The sequence below is a fragment of the Gopherus evgoodei genome, chromosome 2 (genome assembly GCF_007399415.2).
Source record: "Gopherus evgoodei ecotype Sinaloan lineage chromosome 2, rGopEvg1_v1.p, whole genome shotgun sequence".
NCBI classification, from domain to species: domain Eukaryota; kingdom Metazoa; phylum Chordata; order Testudines; family Testudinidae; genus Gopherus; species Gopherus evgoodei.
In genome coordinates, this window is record NC_044323.1 from 143107058 (window position 1) to 143119803 (window position 12746).

The following is a 12746-nucleotide window of genomic DNA, read 5'->3' on the forward strand; positions in this document are numbered from 1 at the left end:
ACTATAACAGTCCAGCTACTATTCAGGGTCACAGTTTCCAAGGAACCATATATACATGCACAGTTTAGTAAAGTTGTCATCCACAAGAGATTTGATATACCCAACAAAGATAGCATGTAGAAGTCCTACTGCTTGTCAATACGCTACTTTGGCAACAATAGAAGTCTCCATCCTCTCTTAATACACAAGTGACTAGGTAAGTGCCATTGTATCTACATTAGAGCTGGGTGAATTTTTAGCTGAAACTTTTAAAGCAAAAAATGCAGATTTTTGTGGGTCTCTCAATCTCTCCCATAGAAGCTGTTCCAGTCTGTACAATATTAATTGGAACAGGAACTGAAACCCCGGTGTTTCCTCTCCCAAGTGAGTACTCTAACCACCTGGCTATGGATTCAGCCTCACTCTCTTTCTGGCACAATAGCTATTTAAGTATAAAGGTGAGTGCTTTAACCATTTACTAAAGGTTATAAGGGTGCCATTGGTGCCACTCCAACCACTTTTCACTTTCTTTATTTAAAAAAAAATGCCCAAGAAGAAACTAAATGATTCATTTGCAATAAAAGATTTTTCCCTGATTTTGGATTTGCCAAAATTAAACAATAAAAAAGTTTTAAAAACCCCAACCCCTCAAATTTTGTAAAAAAAATTCAGAACTGCCACGAAACTGAAAAAAAACAAAATCAAATCAGTTATTTACACAATTCTAATCTGCACTGAAGAAGACTTCAATTACCACTAGCACCATCAAAAAACTGATGTTCAGAGATTCATCGAATTTAAGAAGAGGTCATTAGACAATATAGTTTGATCTTCTGTATATCACAAGCCATTTCATGAAGTTATCCCTGTATGATCTTATTGTTCATAAAAAATATGGGTCTGATTCCAGCATACACTCCATGTGTATAAGTCCAATTCAAGTCAATGGGAGTTCTGCGTGAAAAGACTTTACCATATCCTTACATTTTAATCTTCTCTTTTAAAAATACTGATACTTTATACTTATTATCAGGCTTCACTCCTACTTCCCATTAAAATCAAGCGGTTGTATAAAAGATATTTCCATATAACTATCAAAATGGCATCTTATGTTTCCATGCTTATCATCATTTCAATGATTTCCTGATCAGCACTGTATTTTTTAGAAATGCAAAATGAATTTCCTATCTGCCAGTTCTGTAAAAGCGTGGGATCTAAAAGCTAAGCTGAATTATTTTCAGGTCTTACATCATCCAAACAATTGGAATTTAGGTAATACCCAGCTAATTTTGTGAGAAATGAATCCAGCTCGCTGTCCTAGAGCGGTACTGCTCCGCAGTGCTATCAGGACGCAGTAAAAAGTGTAATAAATACCATCAGAGTAGTCAGCTCTCACTCTGGATGAACACAGGAGGCAAATCCATTGAGTAAAACAAAGCCATTTTTACATTGCTGTTTTTCATGGTAGAACTTCACTTTAAATGAGAGTGCAGAAGCATGCAGTTGGCCTCAGGGGAGTTGCTGTCTGTTTCAGTGGGCAATTGCATTTTCAGCATAATTTGTGATATAATTGTGCATTTAGATTTAGTCAATTCATTCGTTCACATAATTAATTCTGATTTATTTTCAAGCTCTCTCTTTGCAATTCTTTGTTTTCCATTTTCTGCTTATCAACTTGCTGAAGAATAGATTAGATTTTGAAATCCTTTGGAAACTGTTTTGATTTTTTATATTGAGAAAATTAGAAGTCAGAAGTGTTTTTTCCCTCCCTAATAATAAGGCAACACGTTGTCATTTTTATTTTTAACATTCTGAAAACAACAAACATTACAGAAGAATCCAGAGGTCTTTACTAATTCTTTATTCAGCACCCTCCTTTACAAGTTGCATGGTCCAACTGTGGGGAAAAGCTAAAAGTGACTACAAATTTGGTTCCCGATTGTTGCTCTAACTTTGACTGGAGATATTGGTTCTGCATTCAGTGGCCCCATGATGAACTTTATGCCACCTTTGCACTCTACCAATCCATGTTGTGTGCAGTTCAGCATAAGATCTAACCATATATCCCAAGTGTTAGATTTATGAACTGCTTTTACAACAGCTGTTTGTGATTTGTTGATTGAAATGGAATCCTAGTGGAAATAGATGTGGCTGCCCTTTTGTGGCCTCGTTTCTATTGTTGTGCTTAGTTTTCGCTAGTTGCTTGTCTGCCCCAAGAGCTCTCTCATATAAGGTTTGACAAGATTCCATCCTCTCTCCCTCTCTTCTTCAATATGTGCATGAGGTAGGGTTGCCAACATTTGTATTTCAAAAATATGGGACTGTTTTATTAGCACCCTTACCCAGAGGAGACATGTGTTTGGGGGTTGTGGGGGAAGGAGAGGCATGCAGGGTCATGTGCTCCCCCAGATTTGTTGAATGGCTTGTACTGAGCATGCTCACACCAACTGAGCATGCTCAGTAACATCTGCTGAAGCCACTGTGCTCACTTTGCCCTGCTCCCCACGACTAGTCTGTACAAATCATCTCTTCCCCCTCCCAATATTAATTATTATTATTATCCTCATAATCAAGTAATATTCACCTATTCTTGCTGCCTTTTTTATTTTTTGCAGCACTCAGCAACTCCAATCTTCTTGTACAGAGATAAAGAAATCTTTGTAGGATAACTGGAAGATTATGCAAATTTGGAGGTTTCTTTTAATTAAATTTCTGTTGCATGTATTCCGTACATCAGACCATTTATTCCCTATTAATGAAAAAAGTCCTCTGTACAAATTTGATCCTGGCACACTAAGTACAAACACATAATTTAGAACAGGTTTTCAAGTTTTTTCTTCCACACTTCTGAAGCTCATACACCCATTTTTTTATGATAGATTTGGAAATGTCATTTCTTGATGTTTTGATTGCTTGCTAGTTTCTCAAAACTTGATCAACTGCTGGGTTAAAGGATAGCCATCTTGTACTCAAGGATCTCAGTACTTCTTTCCATACAATGTTAACAAGCTCAAAAAAAAAAACTTCACAGTTGTTCTCCACATATTGCAGACACAGAAAAATAGCTATACATTTTCAACACAAATGTTTCTATGTCAACCGACAACTGATCACTCACATGTTTGCAAGTATAATGACAGGGCAGTTCACCTTCAAAATGGGGTCACTTTCAGGACATAACTGATATACTAAATTGTGTTTGCCGTAGTTCACATTTGCGTCAGAGTATGCAGTAATGCAATTAACATTAAGCTGGTGTTTCTCGAGGCAGTTCATTACAGCATGATGAATGCCATTTACAGATTCATCACTGTCTTCATAAAAATTGAGCCACTTGCACTGAACACCATTTGGTATGGTGAAATATCATAGGCACATTGGAAACATCTTCCTGTTCCCCTTATTTGAGGCATCTGTTGCTACAGAGAAATACAAGTGCTGTTGTGGGGGCGATGGTAATAAATCCCATAAACAATCCCCCACAGAATTTGGGACCAAACATTGGTCACTAATAGCTCTGCTTTGGTTCTTCCACAACACAATTTTCGCAATATGTTAAACAAAACGTTTCACTGGCAAGCTTATTACCGCAGTCCAAACTGTTGTAACTTGGGTTGTGTTTAAGTGTGTGGGAAACAGTTGTAATTTCTCATGCTGCAATTCTGTCACTTTCAGTGTTTGAAAAGACAAAGAATTTGCTAATATTTATCATAGTTTTAGCCTGTGTGTTTTTCTTATGTTCATCAGTTGCTGTGTGCTTCCTCAGGTCAGTTTTGCCTCCATGCCTGATAGTGAATTCACACTGGCATAAAGTACAAAAGGTTTTACCAGAATCACAACTGACAGGTTTAACCCAGTCATATTTTTCTTCACATTGACTTTTATATCTACGCTGTCTCTTTTTTGGTTTAGGTTCAGGAGGACTGTCTGGCGCTCCCACTACTTTGCTCTTAATTGCATTGTACATTTTCCTGACTGTAGCGAGGCGACCCTGCTCCCCGCTGCATCTGAAAGGGACGAGCCAGAACAGATGCCGAGGTTCGTGGAGCCACTGCTGCCAGTCCCCGCCCCCCAGAAGTTAAGGGGTGGGACAGGAAGTATAAAGGCCTGGCCCCAGTGCTCAGTTAGGCACAGGCCGCCGGAGGGGACAGACGCTGGTGCTCGAGCTCCCGCCGGGCCCAGCCTGCCCTGTGCTCAGTATCCAGAAGAGCGCTGGCCTGAGCTGCCCCATGCTCGGTATCCAGAAGAGCACTGGCCTGAGCTTCCCTGTGCCTGGTATCCAGAAGAGCACTGGCCTGAGCTTCCTCGTGGCCGGTATCTAGAGGAGCTGCCTGAGCTTCCCCGTACCCGTTATCCAGAGGAGCTACCTGAGCTTCCCCACACCCGCTATCCAGAGGAGTCGCCTGAGCTCCCCTACGGCCGGTATCCTGAGGAGCCCATGGTCTGGGACCCACCGGATGAAGCCGGCGAGAGACAGGTACCTTGAGAGTGGGAGATTGGAAGGGGCCCGGGGGTAGCCGACCCCAGTCAGGCTCCAGGGGACCCCGAACCAATATCAGTGTGTTGCGGCCAGGATCCCCACTGACTGCAGCAAATCTTTGCCGCTGCCAGGGCCCTGGGCCGGGACACAGTGGAGTGGGAGGGCCTGCGTCCCCCCTGCCACCCTTCCGAGGGTGGCAGACTCCCTCTCCCGCTAGCCTGAGGAGGCCTTCTGTGCTGTTTAACTCACTGTATTTGCTCAGCCCTGCTGAAAGGCCTGAGCCTGAACTGTTTGCTGCCCCGCCCTGCTCCAGGGCCGGGCTTATAGACTATGTATTTGCTCAGCCCTGCTGAAAGGCCAGAGCCTGGACTGTTTGCTGTGTCCGGACTCTGTGTCCGCCCAGCCCGGCCCCTGTTGAAGGGCCGGGACTCTGACTTGCTTAGAGACTGTTTGTTTGCTCAGCCCTGCTGAAGGGTCTGAGCCCTGGACAGATTGCTGCTGTGTAGCAAGGCGCCCTGGCTCCCCGCCACACCTGAAAGGGACGAGCCCCAGCACCAGACCCTTACACTGACCATGTGGTAAAAGTGTGCTGCAGCTAATGCTAGCCGCTAATAATATGATTTCTAAATATTAGGTCTGCTATATTTTTTCAGTAAATCATGGGACCAATTCTGCATTACTACATTGCCTAATTTGAAAAAACTTTGTATCATTGGAAGGTAAGGTAATAATAAAACTGCCTTTGCATGATATTTTTAATATGCTGAAATATGGGATAAAAGGTGACCCGTACTGATTTAGTACGGGACAGGCAATTTTCTATTTAAATAAGGGACATCCCTTGAAATATGGGACTGGGGGTAAATCTGCCAAGGAGCCATTAGGAGGAATGATAAGTAAACATGGGTTATAGTATTTTCAGTACATTGATAACACCCAGTTCCATAGCTGTATACCATTACTCCAAGCCAAAGCCACTTAATTCCTTAGCCAGTGTTTGGTAAACAGTAGGACATGGAAGAGGTCTAGCTGGTTCATCTTCAATTGGAATAAGATTTAAGTATTACAGGTAGGATGAGAAAATAACTAGAAGAGTTGGGAGATTATATCTGCTACTTTCCTCGAGGGTATGTTGCAGTCATTGGTTACAAATATTATTTAGGGTCATGGGTGGATCCCTCAATTGCTATAAAGGGCGACACTGCAGCAACAACTAGGATGATTTTTTTTCAGTCTACATCTCTGGCCAGGAAGTTGCAGGTACAGACTTTGCTACCATGATTCACATCTTGAGACTAAACTGTATGAATGCTCAGTCTGCAGGGAAATGGAAGCTGGTGCTGAATGCATTGGCTTATACCTTATGGGCATTTTTTTTTATGACAAGCATATAGCAAGTTTTCCATGATCTGCACTGCCTAGCTATCAGTTTCCAGGAGAAATTTAAGATGATATTCTCATCCTGTGAAGCTTTTCATGGATGCATACAATTTGGATGAACAGCTCCCCAATGTACCCTAGTGTTGTATTTGAAATCAGTAGAACTGCTACAACTGAGGCATTCTCAGTTCAGAAGATAAGCATTTGGAATTCACTTCTCTTCTTTGGTCTAGAACAGTGATCTCCAAAATAGGGTGTGCACATCCCAGGGGGTGCGCAAGCGGATACTTCAGGATATGCGGCAGGAGGAGCACCACCATAGCAGCACCGCTTTTTTTCCCCCTCCCTCAGCAGTTCTGCCGGGAGTCCGAGCGGCTTCCCACCCTTGGCAGGTGGCCTAGGTGCGCCTTTTTTTTTTCGCTTCAACAGTTCAGCCAGGAGCAGGGGGTGCGTGCTCAAAATGTTTTTACTGATGGGGTGCGTGATCAAAAAAGTTTGGAGACCACTGGTCTAGAATAATCCACTTCCATGGACCTTTGGGATGTCATGTAAAACACGTTTCTTAAACCAATCTTTTGGACATGGAAGGACACATTGGGTAAATGATTATTATTATTTTGTTTTTGGCTATTTTTTACCCTGTTTTGGGGGAATCTGCCAAACTAATTTGTGTTTGAACCTGGATTGTCCTTTGAGCAGATTTCAAAGGAGCATAGAGAGCAGAACTGGTACTTTTAAAATGTATCATACAAATTCAAATAAAATATACAAACATTATGGGAGAGAGGAGTGCAGATCTGAATGTAATCAAATTTAAATTAAGCTAGAGTTTTGAAATCCAACTTTCTCACCCTCTTGCGTAATAGTTATTTGTAATATAATTCTTTTTTCCCTCATTGTCATTTTTATCATTTTGGTGAAGGTGGCTCAGCAGATTTTGCCTACTTTTGCAACAGCTTTACAAGCCTTAGTTAAACTCCTCCATAGATTGGATCTTTATGGACAGATAGATAATAGGCTTCATGAGAGAAATGAAAGAATACATCTGAGCCCTTTCAGACTTGCAGTGCTATTGTGCTGATTGTGTATTGGACCAGTTTCATTTGCCTTTATTTCTTTTTAATGGAGGAAAGAAAGTGACTTCTATGCAGTTCTAGAGAGGACAGATGGAGATTGTGTGGCTCTTTCATGACAATTGTATATGGAAGTGCATGCTAAAATGTTTTCAAAATGTAATCTTGTTTAGTTCCTATTTCTTGTAGAGAATTATTCAGTGAGTGATATAAACCAAAGATGAAAATAACATAGTGAACACTAATAGAGAGAGAAGCCATTTCGAGCAAAGGGAAACTGCAGAGATTAGTCAAAGTAACAGAGATAGCTAAACAAATATACACACACACACACACACACACACACACACACACACACACACACACACACACACACACACTAGTATGTACATATAAAACAGAGTTACTGAGAATAAAACATACAATTTGTCCTTTGTAGCTCTGCCCCTGTGGATCATAATTAAATCTGCAATTACGCCCTCTTACTGGATTGACTTCCTTGTTCTACCATGTACATTTTGTAATTATTATTCCAATACCATTTTTCTTGATTTGAATTCATACTGTTGGATTTGTGACTTCACAATTATTTCCATCACAACAGACAAAGATGCCATAAGCAAGTTTGTTGATTTCTCTGCAAGATGGGTCGGAGACAAATAGCTTCAATAATAGCAAAGGCCAAATAAATTTCATTTTAGTTTGTATTTTTAAAGTGTTTTCCCCACTGTCACTATAAAAAGACTATATTGTCATGGATTAAACTACCAATTTAACCCCTTAGTTCTTTCTAAAGATCTTCACAAATTGGCATGTTATTGAAACATTTCTGCACTAATAAATCCCTTGGCATATTCTCTTAACTTCTGATTTAAAAAAAAATAGAAGCCCATCTGCTTTTTAAGCCGTTCTCTCCCCCGCCCCCCCATCCAAAACTAAAACAATCTACCCTTTCTTTCTAGAAGTTTGAATAGCAGAGAACCTGGAGAACATTTTTGTCCCTTGTTTGTTTCTTCAGGAAGACATGGATGAAATGCACTAAGACACAGGGAAGGAAATTCTCTGAAACACCTGCTAATGGATTCTTTGCCTGACCCATCTTCTCTCTTTTTGCCACTGGATGAAAGGTACGCAATGAGTTTCAATGCAGACGACTTTCCTTTGGAGATTATGTACCTGTTATATTACATTTACAGTATTTATTAAAAGGTGATTTTATGCTAGAGGTCAGTGATGTGGAACCTTTCCAAATGTGAATGTGAAAAATGACATTTTGATGTCAGGTGCCCCTTTACTCCTCTATCTCTGCCTTTTTTGTACTCTCTCTCTCTTCCACTCTCATCCCTTCCTCTTATTGTGCTTCATTTTGCCCATTATGCGCCTTTCACTCCTATTTCTTCTCTTGTACCCTTTTCTATCTATATATCTAAAATGTATGCATGGTCCCCATCAACATAGTATCTGAGCGTCTCACAATCTAATGTATTTGTTTTCACAACACTCTTGTGAGATAGGGAAGTGCTATTATCGCAGCTTTACAGATGAGGAACTGAGGCACATAGAGGCTAGGTTACATGTCCATTGTCACACAGGAAGTCTGTGTCAGAGCAGGGCATTAAGCATGTCTCCCAACTGCCAATCTAGTGCCCTAACCACTGGATTACACACACTCACACTCACATACAAGAGAGCAGCCTGGAGAGCAGAGGTTTCAAAATTTGGTTTCATTATTACTAACAAAATCCAAGAATCTCTAAATTCTCTGAAAAAGAGAATTCTTACAAAATTTAGTTTTGATTGCCACTTTTTAAAATTTTATTTTATAATATACAAAATAAAATACAAAATTTGGAAAAAAAATGAAAGCATTGGAAAACAAAAAACACACAAAGTTATGAAAATGTTGAAATGGGGTGTTTCAGCATTGTCAGACCTTTTTCTATGAAACAAAAGGTGCGTCTTCACTAAAAATGCTGTGCCACTGCTGCTGTGCCACTGTAGCACAGACACTTACTGCAGGAATGGAAGAGGTTCTTCCATTGCTTTAGTAAATCCATCTGTCTGAGATGCAGTAGCTAGGTCGACAGAAGAATTTTTCCATTGACCTAGTGGTGTCTACACCAAGGTTTAAATCAGCTTAATTGCATTGCACAGGGTGTGATTTTTTTCTGAGCTATGAAGTTATCTTGACCTAACTTTGCACCATCAACCAGCACACAATTTTGTCAAATTCAACACCTGTCAAGGTTCTTCCCCTACTCTGAACTTTAGGGTACAGATGTGGGGACCTGCATAAACACTTCTAAGCTTAACTAACTACCAGCTTAGATCTGGTTTTGCTGCCACCATCCAGATTCCTCAGTCTGGAACACCCCCTTTCCTCCCAAAACCTTCCCCTCCCTGGGTGGCCTTGAGAGACTTTTTCACCAAGTTCCTGGTGAACACCGATGCAACCCCTTGGATCTTAACACAAGGAGAATTTAATCACCCCCCTCCTTTCCCCTACCAATTTCTGGTGAGTCCAGATCCAATCCCCTTGGATCTTAAAACAAGGAAAAATCAATCAGGTTCTAAAAAAGAAAGCTTTTAATTAAAGAAAGAAAGATAAAAATCATCTCTGTAAAATCAGGATGGAAAATACTTTACAGGGTAATCAGTTTCATATCGCCCAGAGGAACCCCCTCTAGCCTTAGGTTCAAAGTTACAGAAAACAGAGGTAAAATCCTCTCAGCAAACAGGAACATTTACAATTTGAGAAAACAAAAATAAGACTAATATGCCTTGCCTGGCTGTTACTTACTAGTTTGAAATATGAGAGACTGGTTCAGAAAGATTTGGAGAGCCTGGATTGATGTCTGGTCCCTCTCAGTCCCAAGAGCGAACAACCCCCAAAACAAAGAGCACAAACAAAAGCCTTCCCCCGACCAAGATTTGAAAGGATCTTGTCCCCTTATTGGTCCTTTGGATCAGGTGACAGCCAGCTTTCCTGAGCTTTTTAACCCTTTACAGGTAAAAAGATTTTGGCGTCTTTGGCCATGAGGGATTTTATAGTATTGTACACAGGACAGCTGTTCCCTTCCCTTTATAGTTATGACAACACCATTTCTTGAAGTGTTTATATTTAAATCGAACTACATTTTCTGTCAGAAAAATATTTCACATAAGTTTTTCCAGCCAGTGCTAATTCACAGTTTGTGCTGGTCCTCTTGCTGAACTTCCAGTGCAGTTTCAATGTACATGTTAAAGAGAGGGAATGGAGGACACATTGCATAAACCATTAGGTGACTGAGCTACCACCAGCCATCTTTATTTGAGCTTCCCACACCACACACTTGGGAATTTAGCCACCCACTACACAGACTGCCTCATTCAAAGTCCAGGACATCATTCCATTTGAGTTATCTGCTCCATATGGTCTTCATTACCTCTACAGACTGAGGAAATACATCAAATGTAAACATCTTCCCTCACTTCCAAAAGGAATCTGTTTATACATCCAAGCACACGCGGTCATGTCACACATTAACTATATTTTGGTCTAGTTTTAACAGCTACATTGTAAGTCTCTAGACACATATGTTTTGTTTACTCTCCTTGCATCACAAACAAATGAATTAGCAAAACCTGCCTGAAAATGAAGAATTTCAGTTTGTCTATATGGTAATTTTGGACAGTAAATACTACAAACCATGAGATTCTTTTTATTTTAATACATAAGAACATAAGAATGGCCCTACTTAGTCAGACCAAAGATCAATCTAGCCCAGTATCCTGTCTTCCGACAGTGGTCAGTGCCAGGTGCCCCAGAGGGAATGAACAGAACAGGTAACTATCAAGTGATCCATCCCCTGTTGCTCATTCCCAGCTTCTGGCAAACAGAGGCTAGGGACACCATTCCTGCCCATCCTGGCTAATAAGCATTGAAGGACCTATCCTCCATGAATTTATCTAGCTCTTTCTTGAACCCTATTATGGTTTTGGCCTTCACAACATCCTCTGGCAAGGAGTTCCACAGGCTGACTGTGTGTTGTGTTAAGAAATACTTCCTTTTATTTGTTTTAAATCTGTTGCCTATTAATTTCATTTGGTGACCCCTAGTTCTTACATTATGAGAAGCAGTAAGCAACACTTCCTTATCTATTTTCTCTACACCAGTCATGGTTTTATGGACCTCAATCATATCTCCCTTTAGCCGTCTCTTTTCCAAGCTGAAAAGTCCCAGTCTTATTAATTGCTCCTCATATGGAAGCTGTTCCATACACCTAATCATTTTTGTTGCCCTTTTCTGAAACTTTTCCAATTCCAATATATCTTTTTTGAGATGAGGCGAACCACTCTGCACACAGTATTCAAGATATGGGCATACCATGGATTTATACAGAGGCAACATGATATTTTCTGTCCTATTATCTATCCCTTTCTTAATTATTCCCAGCATTCTGTTCACTTTTTTGACTGCCGCTGCACATTGAGTAGATGTTTTCTGAGAACTATCTACAATGACTCTAATATCATTTTCTTGAGTGGTAACAGCTAATTTAGCCCCCATCATTTTATATGTATAGTTGGGATTATTTTTTCAAATGTGCATTACTTTGCATTTATCAACATTAAATTTCATCTGCCATTTTGTTGCCCAGTCACCCAGTTTTGAGAGATTCTTTTGTAGCTCTTCGCAATCTGCCAGGATCTTAATGATCTTTAGTAATTTTGTATCATCTGCAAATTTTGCCACCTAACCATTTACCCCTTTTTCCAGATCATTTATGAATGTTGAATCAGACTGGTCCCAGAACAGACCCCTGGGGGACACCACTATTTACCTCTCTGCATTCTGAAAACTGACCATTTATATCTACTCTTTGTTTCTTATCTTTTAACCAGTTACTAATCCATGAGAGCACCTTCTCTCTTATCCTGTGGCAACTTACTTTGCATAAGAACCATTGGTGAGGGACCTTGCCAACATCTTTGTGAAAATCTAAGCACACTATATCCAGTGGATCCCCTTGGTCCACATGCTTGTTGACCTCCCTCAAAGAATTCCAGTAGATTGGTGAGGCATGATTTCTGTTTATTAAAACCATGTTGACTCTTCCTCAACAAATTACATTCATCTATATGTCTGACAATATTGTTCTTTATTATTGTTTCAACCAGTTTGCCTGGTACTGAAGTCAGGCTTGCAGGCCTGTAATTGATGGGATCACCTCTGGAGTCCTTTTTAAAAATTGGCTTCACATTAGCTCTCCTCCAGTCATCTGGTACAGAAGTTGATTTAAATGATAGGTTACAGACTACAGTTAATAGTTCTGCAATTTCACATTTGAGTTCTTTCAGAACTCTTGGGTGAATAGCATCTGGTCCTGGTGATTTATCGCTTTTAATTTATCAATTTGTTCCAAAACCTCCTCTAATAATACCTCAATATGTGGCAGTTCCTCAGATCTGTCACCTACAAAGATTGGCTCAGGTTTGGGAATCTCCTTCACATCCTCAGCTGTGAAGACCAATGCAAAGAATTCATTTAGTTTCTCCGCAATGGCCTTATCGTCCTTGAGTGTTCCTTTATCACCTTGATCATCCAGTGGCCGCACTGGTTGTTTAGTGGGCTTCCTGCTTCTGATGTACTTAAATAAATGCTATTACTTTTTAAGTCTTTGGTTACTGTTCCTCAAATTCCTTGTTGGCCTTCCTAATTGTATTTTTACACTTCATTTGCCACTGTTTATGCTCCTTTCCATTTCCCTCACTAGAATTTAACTTCCACTTTTTAAAGGCCTTTTTGACACTCACTGCTTCTTTTACTTCTTTTGTGCAGCTTGCAGATATTT